The sequence below is a fragment of the Phocoena phocoena genome, unplaced genomic scaffold, assembly GCF_963924675.1.
Source record: "Phocoena phocoena unplaced genomic scaffold, mPhoPho1.1 SCAFFOLD_226, whole genome shotgun sequence".
Classification (NCBI taxonomy): domain Eukaryota; kingdom Metazoa; phylum Chordata; class Mammalia; order Artiodactyla; family Phocoenidae; genus Phocoena; species Phocoena phocoena.
The window spans coordinates 137,703-158,526 of NW_027077632.1; the positions used below are offsets into that span (position 1 = coordinate 137,703).

A 20,824-nucleotide genomic window follows, 5' to 3' on the forward strand; every position below is an offset into this window, starting at 1 on the left:
CCAGCGCCAGCGCAACTGGGCCTCAAGAGGCAGCCCGCGGTCCCCGCCCCCGTCTACGGCCATACCACCCTGAACGCGCCCGATCTCGTCTGATCTCGGAAGCTAAGCAGGGTCGGGCCTGGTTAGTACTTGGATGGGAGACCGCCTGGGAATACCGGGTGCTCTAGGCTTTTTGCCTCCCGCTCCGCCTTCTCCTTTACTCGCCCGCGGGCGGTGGCCGCCGGCTCCGCCCCCGCCGGGCCCCGCTGCAGGCCCCACCTCCTCAGGCCCCTCCCACCACGGCGCGCGTGCGCCGGAGGGGCCGCTCCCCGCCGGCCCGGCCGGCCGGGCGGCCAGAAGGCGGCCCCGGAAGGCAGCCGCACCCCGGACGCTCCCGGGGTGGCTGGCCCGGACCCAGAATCCGCCGCGGGCCCGGTTGCCGTCCTTTCGGCCAGCGAGCCCCTCGACCTGCACCTGGCCGCCCCCACTGGCGCCCAGCCCCGCTGCCGCCACCTGTGCGCCGGTGTGTCCCGCCACAGCTCCCTCCGGCAGAAGCCCCGCCTCCGCCGTGTCGCCGCGGCCGGGTGCGGGAGCGGGATCGAGGGCCGGGGCCGCTTCCCCGGGCCTGCCGGCCACCAGGGGCGGGCTCCTGAGCTCGGCGGGTGGTGTGCGGGCAAGGGTGGCCTTGCCGGGGCTGAGGGGCCGTGGCGACGCAATGGTGGCTCCCAGTGGCTTCGGGCCAGCTGCTGTCGGGCAGCAGGGCCGGCCCGGGCTGCGGCCGGGCTGCGCCTAGCGCCGCGTGGGCGGGCAGGGGCGATGCCCCAGGGACCGCGGGCCCCGGGCCCCGAAGCCTCCGGGGCCACGTCCCTGTGAGCGACGTGCGGGATCTTGGGCGGGGCGCCAAGCGCCGAAGGGTTTGCTGGGTCACGCCGGCCCTCGGCTGGGAGGTGGTGGCCAAACCCTCCGCCACCGCCCGATACCCGAGACGTCCGTTCCCCCTGCCTGGGCGGGCTGACCGCCGGGCTGGCTGGCCCTAAGGCGCCAGCGCCAGCGCAACTGGGCCTCAAGAGGCAGCCCGCGGTCCCCGCCCCCGTCTACGGCCATACCACCCTGAACGCGCCCGATCTCGTCTGATCTCGGAAGCTAAGCAGGGTCGGGCCTGGTTAGTACTTGGATGGGAGACCGCCTGGGAATACCGGGTGCTGTAGGCTTTTTGCCTCCCGCTCCGCCTTCTCCTTTACTCGCCCGCGGGCGGTGGCCGCCGGCTCCGCCCCCGCCGGGCCCCGCTGCAGGCCCCACCTCCTCAGGCCCCTCCCACCATGGCGCGCGTGTGCCGGAGGGGCCGCTCCCCGCCGGCCCGGCCGGCCGGGCGGCCAGAAGGCGGCCCCGGAAGGCAGCCGCACCCCGGACGCTCCCGGGGTGGCTGGCCCGGACCCAGAATCCGCCGCGGGCCCGGTTGCCGTCCTTTCGGCCAGCGAGCCCCTCGACCTGCACCTGGCCGCCCCCACTGGCGCCCAGCCCCGCTGCCGCCACCTGTGCGCCGGTGTGTCCCGCCACAGCTCCCTCCGGCAGAAGCCCCGCCTCCGCCGTGTCGCCGCGGCCGGGTGCGGGAGCGGGATCGAGGGCCGGGGCCGCTTCCCCGGGCCTGCCGGCCACCAGGGGCGGGCTCCTGAGCTCGGCGGGTGGTGTGCGGGCAAGGGTGGCCTTGCCGGGGCTGAGGGGCCGTGGCGACGCAATGGTGGCTCCCAGTGGCTTCGGGCCAGCTGCTGTCGGGCAGCAGGGCCGGCCCGGGCTGCGGCCGGGCTGCGCCTAGCGCCGCGTGGGCGGGCAGGGGCGATGCCCCAGGGACCGCGGGCCCCGGGCCCCGAAGCCCCCGGGGCCACGTCCCTGTGAGCGACGTGCGGGATCTTGGGCGGGGCGCCAAGCGCCGAAGGGTTTGCTGGGTCACGCCGGCCCTCGGCTGGGAGGTGGTGGCCAAACCCTCCGCCACCGCCCGATACCCGAGACGTCCGTTCCCCCTGCCTGGGCGGGCTGACCGCCGGGCTGGCTGGCCCTAAGGCGCCAGCGCCAGCGCAACTGGGCCTCAAGAGGCAGCCCGCGGTCCCCGCCCCCGTCTACGGCCATACCACCCTGAACGCGCCCGATCTCGTCTGATCTCGGAAGCTAAGCAGGGTCGGGCCTGGTTAGTACTTGGATGGGAGACCGCCTGGGAATACCGGGTGCTGTAGGCTTTTTGCCTCCCGCTCCGCCTTCTCCTTTACTCGCCCGCGGGCGGTGGCCGCCGGCTCCGCCCCCGCCGGGCCCCGCTGCAGGCCCCACCTCCTCAGGCCCCTCCCACCACGGCGCGCGTGCGCCGGAGGGGCCGCTCCCCGCCGGCCCGGCCGGCCGGGCGGCCAGAAGGCGGCCCCGGAAGGCAGCCGCACCCCGGACGCTCCCGGGGTGGCTGGCCCGGACCCAGAATCCGCCGCGGGCCCGGTTGCCGTCCTTTCGGCCAGCGAGCCCCTCGACCTGCACCTGGCCGCCCCCACTGGCGCCCAGCCCCGCTGCCGCCACCTGTGCGCCGGTGTGTCCCGCCACAGCTCCCTCCGGCAGAAGCCCCGCCTCCGCCGTGTCGCCGCGGCCGGGTGCGGGAGCGGGATCGAGGGCCGGGGCCGCTTCCCCGGGCCTGCCGGCCACCAGGGGCGGGCTCCTGAGCTCGGCGGGTGGTGTGCGGGCAAGGGTGGCCTTGCCGGGGCTGAGGGGCCGTGGCGACGCAATGGTGGCTCCCAGTGGCTTCGGGCCAGCTGCTGTCGGGCAGCAGGGCCGGCCCGGGCTGCGGCCGGGCTGCGCCTAGCGCCGCGTGGGCGGGCAGGGGCGATGCCCCAGGGACCGCGGGCCCCGGGCCCCGAAGCCCCCGGGGCCACGTCCCTGTGAGCGACGTGCGGGATCTTGGGCGGGGCGCCAAGCGCCGAAGGGTTTGCTGGGTCACGCCGGCCCTCGGCTGGGAGGTGGTGGCCAAACCCTCCGCCACCGCCCGATACCCGAGACGTCCGTTCCCCCTGCCTGGGCGGGCTGACCGCCGGGCTGGCTGGCCCTAAGGCGCCAGCGCCAGCGCAACTGGGCCTCAAGAGGCAGCCCGCGGTCCCCGCCCCCGTCTACGGCCATACCACCCTGAACGCGCCCGATCTCGTCTGATCTCGGAAGCTAAGCAGGGTCGGGCCTGGTTAGTACTTGGATGGGAGACCGCCTGGGAATACCGGGTGCTGTAGGCTTTTTGCCTCCCGCTCCGCCTTCTCCTTTACTCGCCCGCGGGCGGTGGCCGCCGGCTCCGCCCCCGCCGGGCCCCGCTGCAGGCCCCACCTCCTCAGGCCCCTCCCACCACGGCGCGCGTGCGCCGGAGGGGCCGCTCCCCGCCGGCCCGGCCGGCCGGGCGGCCAGAAGGCGGCCCCGGAAGGCAGCCGCACCCCGGACGCTCCCGGGGTGGCTGGCCCGGACCCAGAATCCGCCGCGGGCCCGGTTGCCGTCCTTTCGGCCAGCGAGCCCCTCGACCTGCACCTGGCCGCCCCCACTGGCGCCCAGCCCCGCTGCCGCCACCTGTGCGCCGGTGTGTCCCGCCACAGCTCCCTCCGGCAGAAGCCCCGCCTCCGCCGTGTCGCCGCGGCCGGGTGCGGGAGCGGGATCGAGGGCCGGGGCCGCTTCCCCGGGCCTGCCGGCCACCAGGGGCGGGCTCCTGAGCTCGGCGGGTGGTGTGCGGGCAAGGGTGGCCTTGCCGGGGCTGAGGGGCCGTGGCGACGCAATGGTGGCTCCCAGTGGCTTCGGGCCAGCTGCTGTCGGGCAGCAGGGCCGGCCCGGGCTGCGGCCGGGCTGCGCCTAGCGCCGCGTGGGCGGGCAGGGGCGATGCCCCAGGGACCGCGGGCCCCGGGCCCCGAAGCCCCCGGGGCCACGTCCCTGTGAGCGACGTGCGGGATCTTGGGCGGGGCGCCAAGCGCCGAAGGGTTTGCTGGGTCACGCCGGCCCTCGGCTGGGAGGTGGTGGCCAAACCCTCCGCCACCGCCCGATACCCGAGACGTCCGTTCCCCCTGCCTGGGCGGGCTGACCGCCGGGCTGGCTGGCCCTAAGGCGCCAGCGCCAGCGCAACTGGGCCTCAAGAGGCAGCCCGCGGTCCCCGCCCCCGTCTACGGCCATACCACCCTGAACGCGCCCGATCTCGTCTGATCTCGGAAGCTAAGCAGGGTCGGGCCTGGTTAGTACTTGGATGGGAGACCGCCTGGGAATACCGGGTGCTGTAGGCTTTTTGCCTCCCGCTCCGCCTTCTCCTTTACTCGCCCGCGGGCGGTGGCCGCCGGCTCCGCCCCCGCCGGGCCCCGCTGCAGGCCCCACCTCCTCAGGCCCCTCCCACCACGGCGCGCGTGCGCCGGAGGGGCCGCTCCCCGCCGGCCCGGCCGGCCGGGCGGCCAGAAGGCGGCCCCGGAAAGCAGCCGCACCCCGGACGCTCCCGGGGTGGCTGGCCCGGACCCAGAATCCGCCGCGGGCCCGGTTGCCGTCCTTTCGGCCAGCGAGCCCCTCGACCTGCACCTGGCCGCCCCCACTGGCGCCCAGCCCCGCTGCCGCCACCTGTGCGCCGGTGTGTCCCGCCACAGCTCCCTCCGGCAGAAGCCCCGCCTCTGCCGTGTCGCCGCGGCCGGGTGCGGGAGCGGGATCGAGGGCCGGGGCCGCTTCCCCGGGCCTGCCGGCCACCAGGGGCGGGCTCCTGAGCTCGGCGGGTGGTGTGCGGGCAAGGGTGGCCTTGCCGGGGCTGAGGGGCCGTGGCGACGCAATGGTGGCTCCCAGTGGCTTCGGGCCAGCTGCAGTCGGGCAGCAGGGCCGGCCCGGGCTGCGGCCGGGCTGCGCCTAGCGCCGCGTGGGCGGGCAGGGGCGATGCCCCAGGGACCGCGGGCCCCGGGCCCCGAAGCCTCCGGGGCCACGTCCCTGTGAGCGACGTGCGGGATCTTGGGCGGGGCGCCAAGCGCCGAAGGGTTTGCTGGGTCACGCCGGCCCTCGGCTGGGAGGTGGTGGCCAAACCCTCCGCCACCGCCCGATACCCGAGACGTCCGTTCCCCCTGCCTGGGCGGGCTGACCGCCGGGCTGGCTGGCCCTAAGGCGCCAGCGCCAGCGCAACTGGGCCTCAAGAGGCAGCCCGCGGTCCCCGCCCCCGTCTACGGCCATACCACCCTGAACGCGCCCGATCTCGTCTGATCTCGGAAGCTAAGCAGGGTCGGGCCTGGTTAGTACTTGGATGGGAGACCGCCTGGGAATACCGGGTGCTGTAGGCTTTTTGCCTCCCGCTCCGCCTTCTCCTTTACTCGCCCGCGGGCGGTGGCCGCCGGCTCCGCCCCCGCCGGGCCCCGCTGCAGGCCCCACCTCCTCAGGCCCCTCCCACCACGGCGCGCGTGCGCCGGAGGGGCCGCTCCCCGCCGGCCCGGCCGGCCGGGCGGCCAGAAGGCGGCCCCGGAAGGCAGCCGCACCCCGGACGCTCCCGGGGTGGCTGGCCCGGACCCAGAATCCGCCGCGGGCCCGGTTGCCGTCCTTTCGGCCAGCGAGCCCCTCGACCTGCACCTGGCCGCCCCCACTGGCGCCCAGCCCCGCTGCCGCCACCTGTGCGCCGGTGTGTCCCGCCACAGCTCCCTCCGGCAGAAGCCCCGCCTCCGCCGTGTCGCCGCGGCCGGGTGCGGGAGCGGGATCGAGGGCCGGGGCCGCTTCCCCGGGCCTGCCGGCCACCAGGGGCGGGCTCCTGAGCTCGGCGGGTGGTGTGCGGGCAAGGGTGGCCTTGCCGGGGCTGAGGGGCCGTGGCGACGCAATGGTGGCTCCCAGTGGCTTCGGGCCAGCTGCTGTCGGGCAGCAGGGCCGGCCCGGGCTGCGGCCGGGCTGCGCCTAGCGCCGCGTGGGCGGGCAGGGGCGATGCCCCAGGGACCGCGGGCCCCGGGCCACGAAGCCTCCGGGGCCACGTCCCTGTGAGCGACGTGCGGGATCTTGGGCGGGGCGCCAAGCGCCGAAGGGTTTGCTGGGTCACGCCGGCCCTCGGCTGGGAGGTGGTGGCCAAACCCTCCACCACCGCCCGATACCCGAGACGTCCGTTCCCCCTGCCTGGGCGGGCTGACCGCCGGGCTGGCTGGCCCTAAGGCGCCAGCGCCAGCGCAACTGGGCCTCAAGAGGCAGCCCGCGGTCCCCGTCCCCGTCTACGGCCATACCACCCTGAACGCGCCCGATCTCGTCTGATCTCGGAAGCTAAGCAGGGTCGGGCCTGGTTAGTACTTGGATGGGAGACCGCCTGGGAATACCGGGTGCTGTAGGCTTTTTGCCTCCCGCTCCGCCTTCTCCTTTACTCGCCCGCGGGCGGTGGCCGCCGGCTCCGCCCCCGCCGGGCCCCGCTGCAGGCCCCACCTCCTCAGGCCCCTCCCACCACGGCGCGCGTGCGCCGGAGGGGCCGCTCCCCGCCGGCCCGGCCGGCCGGGCGGCCAGAAGGCGGCCCCGGAAGGCAGCCGCACCCCGGACGCTCCCGGGGTGGCTGGCCCGGACCCAGAATCCGCCGCGGGCCCGGTTGCCGTCCTTTCGGCCAGCGAGCCCCTCGACCTGCACCTGGCCGCCCCCACTGGCGCCCAGCCCCGCTGCCGCCACCTGTGCGCCGGTGTGTCCCGCCACAGCTCCCTCCGGCAGAAGCCCCGCCTCCGCCGTGTCGCCGCGGCCGGGTGCGGGAGCGGGATCGAGGGCCGGGGCCGCTTCCCCGGGCCTGCCGGCCACCAGGGGCGGGCTCCTGAGCTCGGCGGGTGGTGTGCGGGCAAGGGTGGCCTTGCCGGGGCTGAGGGGCCGTGGCGACGCAATGGTGGCTCCCAGTGGCTTCGGGCCAGCTGCTGTCGGGCAGCAGGGCCGGCCCGGGCTGCGGCCGGGCTGCGCCTAGCGCCGCGTGGGCGGGCAGGGGCGATGCCCCAGGGACCGCGGGCCCCGGGCCCCGAAGCCCCCGGGGCCACGTCCCTGTGAGCGACGTGCGGGATCTTGGGCGGGGCGCCAAGCGCCGAAGGGTTTGCTGGGTCACGCCGGCCCTCGGCTGGGAGGTGGTGGCCAAACCCTCCGCCACCGCCCGATACCCGAGACGTCCGTTCCCCCTGCCTGGGCGGGCGGCGGGGTCCCGCCGGGGCGGGCTGACCGCCGGGCTGGCTGGCCCTAAGGCGCCAGCGCCAGCGCAACTGGGCCTCAAGAGGCAGCCCGCGGTCCCCGCCCCCGTCTACGGCCATACCACCCTGAACGCGCCCGATCTCGTCTGATCTCGGAAGCTAAGCAGGGTCGGGCCTGGTTAGTACTTGGATGGGAGACCGCCTGGGAATACCGGGTGCTGTAGGCTTTTTGCCTCCCGCTCCGCCTTCTCCTTTACTCGCCCGCGGGCGGTGGCCGCCGGCTCCGCCCCCGCCGGGCCCCGCTGCAGGCCCCACCTCCTCAGGCCCCTCCCACCACGGCGCGCGTGCGCCGGAGGGGCCGCTCCCCGCCGGCCCGGCCGGCCGGGCGGCCAGAAGGCGGCCCCGGAAGGCAGCCGCACCCCGGACGCTCCCGGGGTGGCTGGCCCGGACCCAGAATCCGCCGCGGGCCCGGTTGCCGTCCTTTCGGCCAGCGAGCCCCTCGACCTGCACCTGGCCGCCCCCACTGGCGCCCAGCCCCGCTGCCGCCACCTGTGCGCCGGTGTGTCCCGCCACAGCTCCCTCCGGCAGAAGCCCCGCCTCCGCCGTGTCGCCGCGGCCGGGTGCGGGAGCGGGATCGAGGGCCGGGGCCGCTTCCCCGGGCCTGCCGGCCACCAGGGGCGGGCTCCTGAGCTCGGCGGGTGGTGTGCGGGCAAGGGTGGCCTTGCCGGGGCTGAGGGGCCGTGGCGACGCAATGGTGGCTCCCAGTGGCTTCGGGCCAGCTGCTGTCGGGCAGCAGGGCCGGCCCGGGCTGCGGCCGGGCTGCGCCTAGCGCCGCGTGGGCGGGCAGGGGCGATGCCCCAGGGACCGCGGGCCCCGGGCCCCGAAGCCTCCGGGGCCACGTCCCTGTGAGCGACGTGCGGGATCTTGGGCGGGGCGCCAAGCGCCGAAGGGTTTGCTGGGTCACGCCGGCCCTCGGCTGGGAGGTGGTGGCCAAACCCTCCGCCACCGCCTGATACCCGAGACGTCCGTTCCCCCTGCCTGGGCGGGCTGACCGCCGGGCTGGCTGGCCCTAAGGCGCCAGCGCCAGCGCAACTGGGCCTCAAGAGGCAGCCCGCGGTCCCCGCCCCCGTCTACGGCCATACCACCCTGAACGCGCCCGATCTCGTCTGATCTCGGAAGCTAAGCAGGGTCGGGCCTGGTTAGTACTTGGATGGGAGACCGCCTGGGAATACCGGGTGCTGTAGGCTTTTTGCCTCCCGCTCCGCCTTCTCCTTTACTCGCCCGCGGGCGGTGGCCGCCGGCTCCGCCCCCGCCGGGCCCCGCTGCAGGCCCCACCTCCTCAGGCCCCTCCCACCACGGCGCGCGTGCGCCAGAGGGGCCGCTCCCCGCCGGCCCGGCCGGCCGGGCGGCCAGAAGGCGGCCCCGGAAGGCAGCCGCACCCCGGACGCTCCCGGGGTGGCTGGCCCGGACCCAGAATCCGCCGCGGGCCCGGTTGCCGTCCTTTCGGCCAGCGAGCCCCTCGACCTGCACCTGGCCGCCCCCACTGGCGCCCAGCCCCGCTGCCGCCACCTGTGCGCCGGTGTGTCCCGCCACAGCTCCCTCCGGCAGAAGCCCCGCCTCCGCCGTGTCGCCGCGGCCGGGTGCGGGAGCGGGATCGAGGGCCGGGGCCGCTTCCCCGGGCCTGCCGGCCACCAGGGGCGGGCTCCTGAGCTCGGCGGGTGGTGTGCGGGCAAGGGTGGCCTTGCCGGGGCTGAGGGGCCGTGGCGACGCAATGGTGGCTCCCAGTGGCTTCGGGCCAGCTGCTGTCGGGCAGCAGGGCCGGCCCGGGCTGCGGCCGGGCTGCGCCTAGCGCCGCGTGGGCGGGCAGGGGCGATGCCCCAGGGACCGCGGGCCCCGGGCCCCGAAGCCCCCGGGGCCACGTCCCTGTGAGCGACGTGCGGGATCTTGGGCGGGGCGCCAAGCGCCGAAGGGTTTGCTGGGTCACGCCGGCCCTCGGCTGGGAGGTGGTGGCCAAACCCTCCGCCACCGCCCGATACCCGAGACGTCCGTTCCCCCTGCCTGGGCGGGCTGACCGCCGGGCTGGCTGGCCCTAAGGCACCAGCGCCAGCGCAACTGGGCCTCAAGAGGCAGCCCGCGGTCCCCGCCCCCGTCTACGGCCATACCACCCTGAACGCGCCCGATCTCGTCTGATCTCGGAAGCTAAGCAGGGTCGGGCCTGGTTAGTACTTGGATGGGAGACCGCCTGGGAATACCGGGTGCTGTAGGCTTTTTGCCTCCCGCTCCGCCTTCTCCTTTACTCGCCCGCGGGCGGTGGCCGCCGGCTCCGCCCCCGCCGGGCCCCGCTGCAGGCCCCACCTCCTCAGGCCCCTCCCACCACGGCGCGCGTGCGCCGGAGGGGCCGCTCCCCGCCGGCCCGGCCGGCCGGGCGGCCAGAAGGCGGCCCCGGAAGGCAGCCGCACCCCGGACGCTCCCGGGGTGGCTGGCCCGGACCCAGAATCCGCCGCGGGCCCGGTTGCCGTCCTTTCGGCCAGCGAGCCCCTCGACCTGCACCTGGCCGCCCCCACTGGCGCCCAGCCCCGCTGCCGCCACCTGTGCGCCGGTGTGTCCCGCCACAGCTCCCTCCGGCAGAAGCCCCGCCTCCGCCGTGTCGCCGCGGCCGGGTGCGGGAGCGGGATCGAGGGCCGGGGCCGCTTCCCCGGGCCTGCCGGCCACCAGGGGCGGGCTCCTGAGCTCGGCGTGTGGTGTGCGGGCAAGGGTGGCCTTGCCGGGGCTGAGGGGCCGTGGCGACGCAATGGTGGCTCCCAGTGGCTTCGGGCCAGCTGCTGTCGGGCAGCAGGGCCGGCCCGGGCTGCAGCCGGGCTGCGCCTAGCGCCGCGTGGGCGGGCAGGGGCGATGCCCCAGGGACCGCGGGCCCCGGGCCCCGAAGCCCCCGGGGCCACGTCCCTGTGAGCGACGTGCGGGATCTTGGGCGGGGCGCCAAGCGCCGAAGGGTTTGCTGGGTCACGCCGGCCCTCGGCTGGGAGGTGGTGGCCAAACCCTCCGCCACCGCCCGATACCCGAGACGTCCGTTCCCCCTGCCTGGGCGGGCTGACCGCCGGGCTGGCTGGCCCTAAGGCGCCAGCGCCAGCGCAACTGGGCCTCAAGAGGCAGCCCGCGGTCCCCGCCCCCGTCTACGGCCATACCACCCTGAACGCGCCCGATCTCGTCTGATCTCGGAAGCTAAGCAGGGTCGGGCCTGGTTAGTACTTGGATGGGAGACCGCCTGGGAATACCAGGTGCTGTAGGCTTTTTGCCTCCCGCTCCGCCTTCTCCTTTACTCGCCCGCGGGCGGTGGCCGCCGGCTCCGCCCCCGCCGGGCCCCGCTGCAGGCCCCACCTCCTCAGGCCCCTCCCACCACGGCGCGCGTGCGCCGGAGGGGCCGCTCCCCGCCGGCCCGGCCGGCCGGGCGGCCAGAAGGCGGCCCCGGAAGGCAGCCGCACCCCGGACGCTCCCGGGGTGGCTGGCCCGGACCCAGAATCCGCCGCGGGCCCGGTTGCCGTCCTTTCGGCCAGCGAGCCCCTCGACCTGCACCTGGCCGCCCCCACTGGCGCCCAGCCCCGCTGCCGCCACCTGTGCGCCGGTGTGTCCCGCCACAGCTCCCTCCGGCAGAAGCCCCGCCTCCGCCGTGTCGCCGCGGCCGGGTGCGGGAGCGGGATCGAGGGCCGGGGCCGCTTCCCCGGGCCTGCCGGCCACCAGGGGCGGGCTCCTGAGCTCGGCGGGTGGTGTGCGGGCAAGGGTGGCCTTGCCGGGGCTGAGGGGCCGTGGCGACGCAATGGTGGCTCCCAGTGGCTTCGGGCCAGCTGCAGTCGGGCAGCAGGGCCGGCCCGGGCTGCGGCCGGGCTGCGCCTAGCGCCGCGTGGGCGGGCAGGGGCGATGCCCCAGGGACCGCGGGCCCCGGGCCCCGAAGCCTCCGGGGCCACGTCCCTGTGAGCGACGTGCGGGATCTTGGGCGGGGCGCCAAGCGCCGAAGGGTTTGCTGGGTCACGCCGGCCCTCGGCTGGGAGGTGGTGGCCAAACCCTCCGCCACCGCCCGATACCCGAGACGTCCGTTCCCCCTGCCTGGGCGGGCTGACCGCCGGGCTGGCTGGCCCTAAGGCGCCAGCGCCAGCGCAACTGGGCCTCAAGAGGCAGCCCGCGGTCCCCGCCCCCGTCTACGGCCATACCACCCTGAACGCGCCCGATCTCGTCTGATCTCGGAAGCTAAGCAGGGTCGGGCCTGGTTAGTACTTGGATGGGAGACCGCCTGGGAATACCGGGTGCTGTAGGCTTTTTGCCTCCCGCTCCGCCTTCTCCTTTACTCGCCCGCGGGCGGTGGCCGCCGGCTCCGCCCCCGCCGGGCCCCGCTGCAGGCCCCACCTCCTCAGGCCCCTCCCACCATGGCGCGCGTGCGCCGGAGGGGCCGCTCCCCGCCGGCCCGGCCGGCCGGGCGGCCAGAAGGCGGCCCCGGAAGGCAGCCGCACCCCGGACGCTCCCGGGGTGGCTGGCCCGGACCCAGAATCCGCCGCGGGCCCGGTTGCCGTCCTTTCGGCCAGCGAGCCCCTCGACCTGCACCTGGCCGCCCCCACTGGCGCCCAGCCCCGCTGCCGCCACCTGTGCGCCGGTGTGTCCCGCCACAGCTCCCTCCGGGAGAAGCCCCGCCTCCGCCGTGTCGCCACGGCCGGGTGCGGGAGCGGGATCGAGGGCCGGGGCCGCTTCCCCGGGCCTGCCGGCCACCAGGGGCGGGCTCCTGAGCTCGGCGGGTGGTGTGCGGGCAAGGGTGGCCTTGCCGGGGCTGAGGGGCCGTGGCGACGCAATGGTGGCTCCCAGTGGCTTCGGGCCAGCTGCTGTCGGGCAGCAGGGCCGGCCCGGGCTGCGGCCGGGCTGCGCCTAGCGCCGCGTGGGCGGGCAGGGGCGATGCCCCAGGGACCGCGGGCCCCGGGCCACGAAGCCTCCGGGGCCACGTCCCTGTGAGCGACGTGCGGGATCTTGGGCGGGGCGCCAAGCGCCGAAGGGTTTGCTGGGTCACGCCGGCCCTCGGCTGGGAGGTGGTGGCCAAACCCTCCGCCACCGCCCGATACCCGAGACGTCCGTTCCCCCTGCCTGGGCGGGCTGACCGCCGGGCTGGCTGGCCCTAAGGCGCCAGCGCCAGCGCAACTGGGCCTCAAGAGGCAGCCCGCGGTCCCCGTCCCCGTCTACGGCCATACCACCCTGAACGCGCCCGATCTCGTCTGATCTCGGAAGCTAAGCAGGGTCGGGCCTGGTTAGTACTTGGATGGGAGACCGCCTGGGAATACCGGGTGCTGTAGGCTTTTTGCCTCCCGCTCCGCCTTCTCCTTTACTCGCCCGCGGGCGGTGGCCGCCGGCTCCGCCCCCGCCGGGCCCCGCTGCAGGCCCCACCTCCTCAGGCCCCTCCCACCACGGCGCGCGTGCGCCGGAGGGGCCGCTCCCCGCCGGCCCGGCCGGCCGGGCGGCCAGAAGGCGGCCCCGGAAGGCAGCCGCACCCCGGACGCTCCCGGGGTGGCTGGCCCGGACCCAGAATCCGCCGCGGGCCCGGTTGCCGTCCTTTCGGCCAGCGAGCCCCTCGACCTGCACCTGGCCGCCCCCACTGGCGCCCAGCCCCGCTGCCGCCACCTGTGCGCCGGTGTGTCCCGCCACAGCTCCCTCCGGCAGAAGCCCCGCCTCCGCCGTGTCGCCGCGGCCGGGTGCGGGAGCGGGATCGAGGGCCGGGGCCGCTTCCCCGGGCCTGCCGGCCACCAGGGGCGGGCTCCTGAGCTCGGCGGGTGGTGTGCGGGCAAGGGTGGCCTTGCCGGGGCTGAGGGGCCGTGGCGACGCAATGGTGGCTCCCAGTGGCTTCGGGCCAGCTGCTGTCGGGCAGCAGGGCCGGCCCGGGCTGCGGCCGGGCTGTGCCTAGCGCCGCGTGGGCGGGCAGGGGCGATGCCCCAGGGACCGCGGGCCCCGGGCCCCGAAGCCCCCGGGGCCACGTCCCTGTGAGCGACGTGCGGGATCTTGGGCGGGGCGCCAAGCGCCGAAGGGTTTGCTGGGTCACGCCGGCCCTCGGCTGGGAGGTGGTGGCCAAACCCTCCGCCACCGCCCGATACCCGAGACGTCCGTTCCCCCTGCCTGGGCGGGCGGCGGGGTCCCGCCGGGGCGGGCTGACCGCCGGGCTGTCTGGCCCTAAGGCGCCAGCGCCAGCGCAACTGGGCCTCAAGAGGCAGCCCGCGGTCCCCGCCCCCGTCTACGGCCATACCACCCTGAACGCGCCCGATCTCGTCTGATCTCGGAAGCTAAGCAGGGTCGGGCCTGGTTAGTACTTGGATGGGAGACCGCCTGGGAATACCGGGTGCTGTAGGCTTTTTGCCTCCCGCTCCGCCTTCTCCTTTACTCGCCCGCGGGCGGTGGCCGCCGGCTCCGCCCCCGCCGGGCCCCGCTGCAGGCCCCACCTCCTCAGGCCCCTCCCACCACGGCGCGCGTGCGCCGGAGGGGCCGCTCCCCGCCGGCCCGGCCGGCCGGGCGGCCAGAAGGCGGCCCCGGAAGGCAGCCGCACCCCGGACGCTCCCGGGGTGGCTGGCCCGGACCCAGAATCCGCCGCGGGCCCGGTTGCCGTCCTTTCGGCCAGCGAGCCCCTCGACCTGCACCTGGCCGCCCCCACTGGCGCCCAGCCCCGCTGCCGCCACCTGTGCGCCGGTGTGTCCCGCCACAGCTCCCTCCGGCAGAAGCCCCGCCTCCGCCGTGTCGCCGCGGCCGGGTGCGGGAGCGGGATCGAGGGCCGGGGCCGCTTCCCCGGGCCTGCCGGCCACCAGGGGCGGGCTCCTGAGCTCGGCGGGTGGTGTGCGGGCAAGGGTGGCCTTGCCGGGGCTGAGGGGCCGTGGCGACGCAATGGTGGCTCCCAGTGGCTTCGGGCCAGCTGCTGTCGGGCAGCAGGGCCGGCCCGGGCTGCGGCCGGGCTGCGCCTAGCGCCGCGTGGGCGGGCAGGGGCGATGCCCCAGGGACCGCGGGCCCCGGGCCCCGAAGCCCCCGGGGCCACGTCCCTGTGAGCGACGTGCGGGATCTTGGGCGGGGCGCCAAGCGCCGAAGGGTTTGCTGGGTCACGCCGGCCCTCGGCTGGGAGGTGGTGGCCAAACCCTCCGCCACCGCCCGATACCCGAGACGTCCGTTCCCCCTGCCTGGGCGGGCTGACCGCCGGGCTGGCTGGCCCTAAGGCGCCAGCGCCAGCGCAACTGGGCCTCAAGAGGCAGCCCGCGGTCCCCGCCCCCGTCTACGGCCATACCACCCTGAACGCGCCCGATCTCGTCTGATCTCGGAAGCTAAGCAGGGTCGGGCCTGGTTAGTACTTGGATGGGAGACCGCCTGGGAATACCGGGTGCTGTAGGCTTTTTGCCTCCCGCTCCGCCTTCTCCTTTACTCGCCCGCGGGCGGTGGCCGCCGGCTCCGCCCCCGCCGGGCCCCGCTGCAGGCCCCACCTCCTCAGGCCCCTCCCACCACGGCGCGCGTGCGCCGGAGGGGCCGCTCCCCGCCGGCCCGGCCGGCCGGGCGGCCAGAAGGCGGCCCCGGAAGGCAGCCGCACCCCGGACGCTCCCGGGGTGGCTGGCCCGGACCCAGAATCCGCCGCGGGCCCGGTTGCCGTCCTTTCGGCCAGCGAGCCCCTCGACCTGCACCTGGCCGCCCCCACTGGCGCCCAGCCCCGCTGCCGCCACCTGTGCGCCGGTGTGTCCCGCCACAGCTCCCTCCGGCAGAAGCCCCGCCTCCGCCGTGTCGCCGCGGCCGGGTGCGGGAGCGGGATCGAGGGCCGGGGCCGCTTCCCCGGGCCTGCCGGCCACCAGGGGCGGGCTCCTGAGCTCGGCGGGTGGTGTGCGGGCAAGGGTGGCCTTGCCGGGGCTGAGGGGCCGTGGCGACGCAATGGTGGCTCCCAGTGGCTTCGGGCCAGCTGCTGTCGGGCAGCAGGGCCGGCCCGGGCTGCGGCCGGGCTGCGCCTAGCGCCGCGTGGGCGGGCAGGGGCGATGCCCCAGGGACCGCGGGCCCCGGGCCCCGAAGCCCCCGGGGCCACGTCCCTGTGAGCGACGTGCGGGATCTTGGGCGGGGCGCCAAGCGCCGAAGGGTTTGCTGGGTCACGCCGGCCCTCGGCTGGGAGGTGGTGGCCAAACCCTCCGCCACCGCCCGATACCCGAGACGTCCGTTCCCCCTGCCTGGGCGGGCTGACCGCCGGGCTGGCTGGCCCTAAGGCGCCAGCGCCAGCGCAACTGGGCCTCAAGAGGCAGCCCGCGGTCCCCGCCCCCGTCTACGGCCATACCACCCTGAACGCGCCCGATCTCGTCTGATCTCGGAAGCTAAGCAGGGTCGGGCCTGGTTAGTACTTGGATGGGAGACCGCCTGGGAATACCGGGTGCTGTAGGCTTTTTGCCTCCCGCTCCGCCTTCTCCTTTACTCGCCCGCGGGCGGTGGCCGCCGGCTCCGCCCCCGCCGGGCCCCGCTGCAGGCCCCACCTCCTCAGGCCCCTCCCACCACGGCGCGCGTGCGCCGGAGGGGCCGCTCCCCGCCGGCCCGGCCGGCCGGGCGGCCAGAAGGCGGCCCCGGAAGGCAGCCGCACCCCGGACGCTCCCGGGGTGGCTGGCCCGGACCCAGAATCCGCCGCGGGCCCGGTTGCCGTCCTTTCGGCCAGCGAGCCCCTCGACCTGCACCTGGCCGCCCCCACTGGCGCCCAGCCCCGCTGCCGCCACCTGTGCGCCGGTGTGTCCCGCCACAGCTCCCTCCGGCAGAAGCCCCGCCTCCGCCGTGTCGCCGCGGCCGGGTGCGGGAGCGGGATCGAGGGCCGGGGCCGCTTCCCCGGGCCTGCCGGCCACCAGGGGCGGGCTCCTGAGCTCGGCGGGTGGTGTGCGGGCAAGGGTGGCCTTGCCGGGGCTGAGGGGCCGTGGCGACGCAATGGTGGCTCCCAGTGGCTTCGGGCCAGCTGCTGTCGGGCAGCAGGGCCGGCCCGGGCTGCGGCCGGGCTGCGCCTAGCGCCGCGTGGGCGGGCAGGGGCGATGCCCCAGGGACCGCGGGCCCCGGGCCCCGAAGCCCCCGGGGCCACGTCCCTGTGAGCGACGTGCGGGATCTTGGGCGGGGCGCCAAGCGCCGAAGGGTTTGCTGGGTCACGCCGGCCCTCGGCTGGGAGGTGGTGGCCAAACCCTCCGCCACCGCCCGATACCCGAGACGTCCGTTCCCCCTGCCTGGGCGGGCTGACCGCCGGGCTGGCTGGCCCTAAGGCGCCAGCGCCAGCGCAACTGGGCCTCAAGAGGCAGCCCGCGGTCCCCGCCCCCGTCTACGGCCATACCACCCTGAACGCGCCCGATCTCGTCTGATCTCGGAAGCTAAGCAGGGTCGGGCCTGGTTAGTACTTGGATGGGAGACCGCCTGGGAATACCGGGTGCTGTAGGCTTTTTGCCTCCCGCTCCGCCTTCTCCTTTACTCGCCCGCGGGCGGTGGCCGCCGGCTCCGCCCCCGCCGGGCCCCGCTGCAGGCCCCACCTCCTCAGGCCCCTCCCACCACGGCGCGCGTGCGCCGGAGGGGCCGCTCCCCGCCGGCCCGGCCGGCCGGGCGGCCAGAAGGCGGCCCCGGAAGGCAGCCGCACCCCGGACGCTCCCGGGGTGGCTGGCCCGGACCCAGAATCCGCCGCGGGCCCGGTTGCCGTCCTTTCGGCCAGCGAGCCCCTCGACCTGCACCTGGCCGCCCCCACTGGCGCCCAGCCCCGCTGCCGCCACCTGTGCGCCGGTGTGTCCCGCCACAGCTCCCTCCGGCAGAAGCCCCGCCTCCGCCGTGTCGCCGCGGCCGGGTGCGGGAGCGGGATCGAGGGCCGGGGCCGCTTCCCCGGGCCTGCCGGCCACCAGGGGCGGGCTCCTGAGCTCGGCGGGTGGTGTGCGGGCAAGGGTGGCCTTGCCGGGGCTGAGGGGCCGTGGCGACGCAATGGTGGCTCCCAGTGGCTTCGGGCCAGCTGCTGTCGGGCAGCAGGGCCGGCCCGGGCTGCGGCCGGGCTGCGCCTAGCGCCGCGTGGGCGGGCAGGGGCGATGCCCCAGGGACCGCGGGCCCCGGGCCCCGAAGCCCCCGGGGCCACGTCCCTGTGAGCGACGTGCGGGATCTTGGGCGGGGCGCCAAGCGCCGAAGGGTTTGCTGGGTCACGCCGGCCCTCGGCTGGGAGGTGGTGGCCAAACCCTCCGCCACCGCCCGATACCCGAGACGTCCGTTCCCCCTGCCTGGGCGGGCTGACCGCCGGGCTGGCTGGCCCTAAGGCGCCAGCGCCAGCGCAACTGGGCCTCAAGAGGCAGCCCGCGGTCCCCGCCCCCGTCTACGGCCATACCACCCTGAACGCGCCCGATCTCGTCTGATCTCGGAAGCTAAGCAGGGTCGGGCCTGGTTAGTACTTGGATGGGAGACCGCCTGGGAATACCGGGTGCTGTAGGCTTTTTGCCTCCCGCTCCGCCTTCTCCTTTACTCGCCCGCGGGCGGTGGCCGCCGGCTCCGCCCCCGCCGGGCCCCGCTGCAGGCCCCACCTCCTCAGGCCCCTCCCACCACGGCGCGCGTGCGCCGGAGGGGCCGCTCCCCGCCGGCCCGGCCGGCCGGGCGGCCAGAAGGCGGCCCCGGAAGGCACCCGCACCCCGGACGCTCCCGGGGTGGCTGGCCCGGACCCAGAATCCGCCGCGGGCCCGGTTGCCGTCCTTTCGGCCAGCGAGCCCCTCGACCTGCACCTGGCCGCCCCCACTGGCGCCCAGCCCCGCTGCCGCCACCTGTGCGCCGGTGTGTCCCGCCACAGCTCCCTCCGGCAGAAGCCCCGCCTCCGCCGTGTCGCCGCGGCCGGGTGCGGGAGCGGGATCGAGGGCCGGGGCCGCTTCCCCGGGCCTGCCGGCCACCAGGGGCGGGCTCCTGAGCTCGGCGGGTGGTGTGCGGGCAAGGGTGGCCTTGCCGGGGCTGAGGGGCCGTGGCGACGCAATGGTGGCTCCCAGTGGCTTCGGGCCAGCTGCAGTCGGGCAGCAGGGCCGGCCCGGGCTGCGGCCGGGCTGCGCCTAGCGCCGCGTGGGCGGGCAGGGGCGATGCCCCAGGGACCGCGGGCCCCGGGCCCCGAAGCCTCCGGGGCCACGTCCCTGTGAGCGACGTGCGGGATCTTGGGCGGGGCGCCAAGCGCCGAAGGGTTTGCTGGGTCACGCCGGCCCTCGGCTGGGAGGTGGTGGCCAAACCCTCCGCCACCGCCCGATACCCGAGACGTCCGTTCCCCCTGCCTGGGCGGGCTGACCGCCGGGCTGGCTGGCCCTAAGGCGCCAGCGCCAGCGCAACTGGGCCTCAAGAGGCAGCCCGCGGTCCCCGCCCCCGTCTACGGCCATACCACCCTGAACGCGCCCGATCTCGTCTGATCTCGGAAGCTAAGCAGGGTCGGGCCTGGTTAGTACTTGGATGGGAGACCGCCTGGGAATACCGGGTGCTGTAGGCTTTTTGCCTCCCGCTCCGCCTTCTCCTTTACTCGCCCGCGGGCGGTGGCCGCCGGCTCCGCCCCCGCCGGGCCCCGCTGCAGGCCCCACCTCCTCAGGCCCCTCCCACCACGGCGCGCGTGCGCCGGAGGGGCCGCTCCCCGCCGGCCCGGCCGGCCGGGCGGCCAGAAGGCGGCCCCGGAAGGCAGCCGCACCCCGGACGCTCCCGGGGTGGCTGGCCCGGACCCAGAATCCGCCGCGGGCCCGGTTGCCGTCCTTTCGGCCAGCGAGCCCCTCGACCTGCACCTGGCCGCCCCCACTGGCGCCCAGCCCCGCTGCCGCCACCTGTGCGCCGGTGTGTCCCGCCACAGCTCCCTCCGGCAGAAGCCCCGCCTCCGCCGTGTCGCCGCGGCCGGGTGCGGGAGCGGGATCGAGGGCCGGGGCCGCTTCCCCGGGCCTGCCGGCCACCAGGGGCGGGCTCCTGAGCTCGGCGGGTGGTGTGCGGGCAAGGGTGGCCTTGCCGGGGCTGAGGGGCCGTGGCGACGCAATGGTGGCTCCCAGTGGCTTCGGGCCAGCTGCTGTCGGGCAGCAGGGCCGGCCCGGGCTGCGGCCGGGCTGCGCCTAGCGCCGCGTGGGCGGGCAGGGGCGATGCCCCAGGGACCGCGGGCCCCGGGCCCCGAAGCCCCCGGGGCCACGTCCCTGTGAGCGACGTGCGGGATCTTGGGCGGGGCGCCAAGCGCCGAAGGGTTTGCTGGGTCACGCCGGCCCTCGGCTGGGAGGTGGTGGCCAAACCCTCCGCCACCGCCCGATACCCGAGACGTCCGTTCCCCCTGCCTGGGCGGGCTGACCGCCGGGCTGGCTGGCCCTAAGGCGCCAGCGCCAGCGCAACTGGGCCTCAAGAGGCAGCCCGCGGTCCCCGCCCCCGTCTACGGCCATACCACCCTGAACGCGCCCGATCTCGTCTGATCTCGGAAGCTAAGCAGGGTCGGGCCTGGTTAGTACTTGGATGGGAGACCGCCTGGGAATACCGGGTGCTGTAGGCTTTTTGCCTCCCGCTCCGCCTTCTCCTTTACTCGCCCGCGGGCGGTGGCCGCCGGCTCCGCCCCCGCCGGGCCCCGCTGCAGGCCCCACCTCCTCAGGCCCCTCCCACCACGGCGCGCGTGCGCCAGAGGGGCCGCTCCCCGCCGGCCCGGCCGGCCGGGCGGCCAGAAGGCGGCCCCGGAAGGCAGCCGCACCCCGGACGCTCCCGGGGTGGCTGGCCCGGACCCAGAATCCGCCGCGGGCCCGGTTGCCGTCCTTTCGGCCAGCGAGCCCCTCGACCTGCACCTGGCCGCCCCCACTGGCGCCCAGCCCCGCTGCCGCCACCTGTGCGCCGGTGTGTCCCGCCACAGCTCCCTCCGGCAGAAGCCCCGCCTCCGCCGTGTCGCCGCGGCCGGGTGCGGGAGCGGGATCGAGGGCCGGGGCCGCTTCCCCGGGCCTGCCGGCCACCAGGGGCGGGCTCCTGAGCTCGGCGGGTGGTGTGCGGGCAAGGGTGGCCTTGCCGGGGCTGAGGGGCCGTGGCGACGCAATGGTGGCTCCCAGTGGCTTCGGGCCAGCTGCAGTCGGGCAGCAGGGCCGGCCCGGGCTGCGGCCGGGCTGCGCCTAGCGCCGCGTGGGCGGGCAGGGGCGATGCCCCAGGGACCGCGGGCCCCGGGCCCCGAAGCCTCCGGGGCCACGTCCCTGTGAGCGACGTGCGGGATCTTGGGCGGGGCGCCAAGCGCCGAAGGGTTTGCTGGGTCACGCCGGCCCTCGGCTGGGAGGTGGTGGCCAAACCCTCCGCCACCGCCCGATACCCGAGACGTCCGTTCCCCCTGCCTGGGCGGGCTGACCGCCGGGCTGGCTGGCCCTAAGGCGCCAGCGCCAGCGCAACTGGGCCTCAAGAGGCAGCCCGCGGTCCCCGCCCCCGTCTACGGCCATACCACCCTGAACGCGCCCGATCTCGTCTGATCTCGGAAGCTAAGCAGGGTCGGGCCTGGTTAGTACTTGGATGGGAGACCGCCTGGGAATACCGGGTGCTGTAGGCTTTTTGCCTCCCGCTCCGCCTTCTCCTTTACTCACCCGCGGGCGGTGGCCGCCGGCTCCGCCCCCGCCGGGCCCCGCTGCAGGCCCCACCTCCTCAGGCCCCTCCCACCACGGCGCGCGTGCGCCGGAGGGGCCGCTCCCCGCCGGCCCGGCCGGCCGGGCGGCCAGAAGGCGGCCCCGGAAGGCAGCCGCACCCCGGACGCTCCCGGG

General features: G+C 76.7%; 21 non-coding genes across 21 annotated transcripts; all 21 read left to right on the forward strand.

The window, feature by feature from the left end:
• The first annotated feature begins 51 nt into the window (after positions 1–51).
• LOC136143713 (5S ribosomal RNA) lies at positions 52–170 on the forward strand. Its single transcript, XR_010658285.1, has one exon. It is a non-coding gene; the product is annotated as a 5S ribosomal RNA (ribosomal RNA).
• Positions 171–1,071: 901 nt separating this feature from the next.
• Positions 1,072–1,190, forward strand: LOC136143667 (5S ribosomal RNA). Its single transcript, XR_010658241.1, has one exon. It is a non-coding gene; the product is annotated as a 5S ribosomal RNA (ribosomal RNA).
• A 901-nt stretch (positions 1,191–2,091) lies between these two features.
• Positions 2,092–2,210, forward strand: LOC136143668 (5S ribosomal RNA). The gene has a single exon (XR_010658242.1). It is a non-coding gene; the product is annotated as a 5S ribosomal RNA (ribosomal RNA).
• A 901-nt stretch (positions 2,211–3,111) lies between these two features.
• Positions 3,112–3,230, forward strand: LOC136143669 (5S ribosomal RNA). The gene has a single exon (XR_010658243.1). It is a non-coding gene; the product is annotated as a 5S ribosomal RNA (ribosomal RNA).
• Positions 3,231–4,131: 901 nt separating this feature from the next.
• Positions 4,132–4,250, forward strand: LOC136143670 (5S ribosomal RNA). Its single transcript, XR_010658244.1, has one exon. It is a non-coding gene; the product is annotated as a 5S ribosomal RNA (ribosomal RNA).
• Positions 4,251–5,151: 901 nt separating this feature from the next.
• On the forward strand, positions 5,152–5,270 carry LOC136143671 (5S ribosomal RNA). The gene has a single exon (XR_010658245.1). It is a non-coding gene; the product is annotated as a 5S ribosomal RNA (ribosomal RNA).
• A 901-nt stretch (positions 5,271–6,171) lies between these two features.
• LOC136143672 (5S ribosomal RNA) lies at positions 6,172–6,290 on the forward strand. Its single transcript, XR_010658246.1, has one exon. It is a non-coding gene; the product is annotated as a 5S ribosomal RNA (ribosomal RNA).
• A 924-nt stretch (positions 6,291–7,214) lies between these two features.
• Positions 7,215–7,333, forward strand: LOC136143673 (5S ribosomal RNA). Its single transcript, XR_010658247.1, has one exon. It is a non-coding gene; the product is annotated as a 5S ribosomal RNA (ribosomal RNA).
• Positions 7,334–8,234: 901 nt separating this feature from the next.
• LOC136143674 (5S ribosomal RNA) lies at positions 8,235–8,353 on the forward strand. The gene has a single exon (XR_010658248.1). It is a non-coding gene; the product is annotated as a 5S ribosomal RNA (ribosomal RNA).
• Positions 8,354–9,254: 901 nt separating this feature from the next.
• LOC136143675 (5S ribosomal RNA) lies at positions 9,255–9,373 on the forward strand. Its single transcript, XR_010658249.1, has one exon. It is a non-coding gene; the product is annotated as a 5S ribosomal RNA (ribosomal RNA).
• Positions 9,374–10,274: 901 nt separating this feature from the next.
• Positions 10,275–10,393, forward strand: LOC136143577 (5S ribosomal RNA). The gene has a single exon (XR_010658156.1). It is a non-coding gene; the product is annotated as a 5S ribosomal RNA (ribosomal RNA).
• A 901-nt stretch (positions 10,394–11,294) lies between these two features.
• Positions 11,295–11,413, forward strand: LOC136143678 (5S ribosomal RNA). The gene has a single exon (XR_010658251.1). It is a non-coding gene; the product is annotated as a 5S ribosomal RNA (ribosomal RNA).
• A 901-nt stretch (positions 11,414–12,314) lies between these two features.
• On the forward strand, positions 12,315–12,433 carry LOC136143679 (5S ribosomal RNA). The gene has a single exon (XR_010658252.1). It is a non-coding gene; the product is annotated as a 5S ribosomal RNA (ribosomal RNA).
• A 924-nt stretch (positions 12,434–13,357) lies between these two features.
• On the forward strand, positions 13,358–13,476 carry LOC136143680 (5S ribosomal RNA). Its single transcript, XR_010658253.1, has one exon. It is a non-coding gene; the product is annotated as a 5S ribosomal RNA (ribosomal RNA).
• Positions 13,477–14,377: 901 nt separating this feature from the next.
• Positions 14,378–14,496, forward strand: LOC136143681 (5S ribosomal RNA). The gene has a single exon (XR_010658254.1). It is a non-coding gene; the product is annotated as a 5S ribosomal RNA (ribosomal RNA).
• A 901-nt stretch (positions 14,497–15,397) lies between these two features.
• LOC136143682 (5S ribosomal RNA) lies at positions 15,398–15,516 on the forward strand. Its single transcript, XR_010658255.1, has one exon. It is a non-coding gene; the product is annotated as a 5S ribosomal RNA (ribosomal RNA).
• Positions 15,517–16,417: 901 nt separating this feature from the next.
• LOC136143683 (5S ribosomal RNA) lies at positions 16,418–16,536 on the forward strand. The gene has a single exon (XR_010658256.1). It is a non-coding gene; the product is annotated as a 5S ribosomal RNA (ribosomal RNA).
• Positions 16,537–17,437: 901 nt separating this feature from the next.
• Positions 17,438–17,556, forward strand: LOC136143684 (5S ribosomal RNA). The gene has a single exon (XR_010658257.1). It is a non-coding gene; the product is annotated as a 5S ribosomal RNA (ribosomal RNA).
• A 901-nt stretch (positions 17,557–18,457) lies between these two features.
• Positions 18,458–18,576, forward strand: LOC136143685 (5S ribosomal RNA). Its single transcript, XR_010658258.1, has one exon. It is a non-coding gene; the product is annotated as a 5S ribosomal RNA (ribosomal RNA).
• Positions 18,577–19,477: 901 nt separating this feature from the next.
• Positions 19,478–19,596, forward strand: LOC136143686 (5S ribosomal RNA). The gene has a single exon (XR_010658259.1). It is a non-coding gene; the product is annotated as a 5S ribosomal RNA (ribosomal RNA).
• Positions 19,597–20,497: 901 nt separating this feature from the next.
• On the forward strand, positions 20,498–20,616 carry LOC136143687 (5S ribosomal RNA). Its single transcript, XR_010658260.1, has one exon. It is a non-coding gene; the product is annotated as a 5S ribosomal RNA (ribosomal RNA).
• The last annotated feature ends 208 nt before the right edge of the window (positions 20,617–20,824 follow it).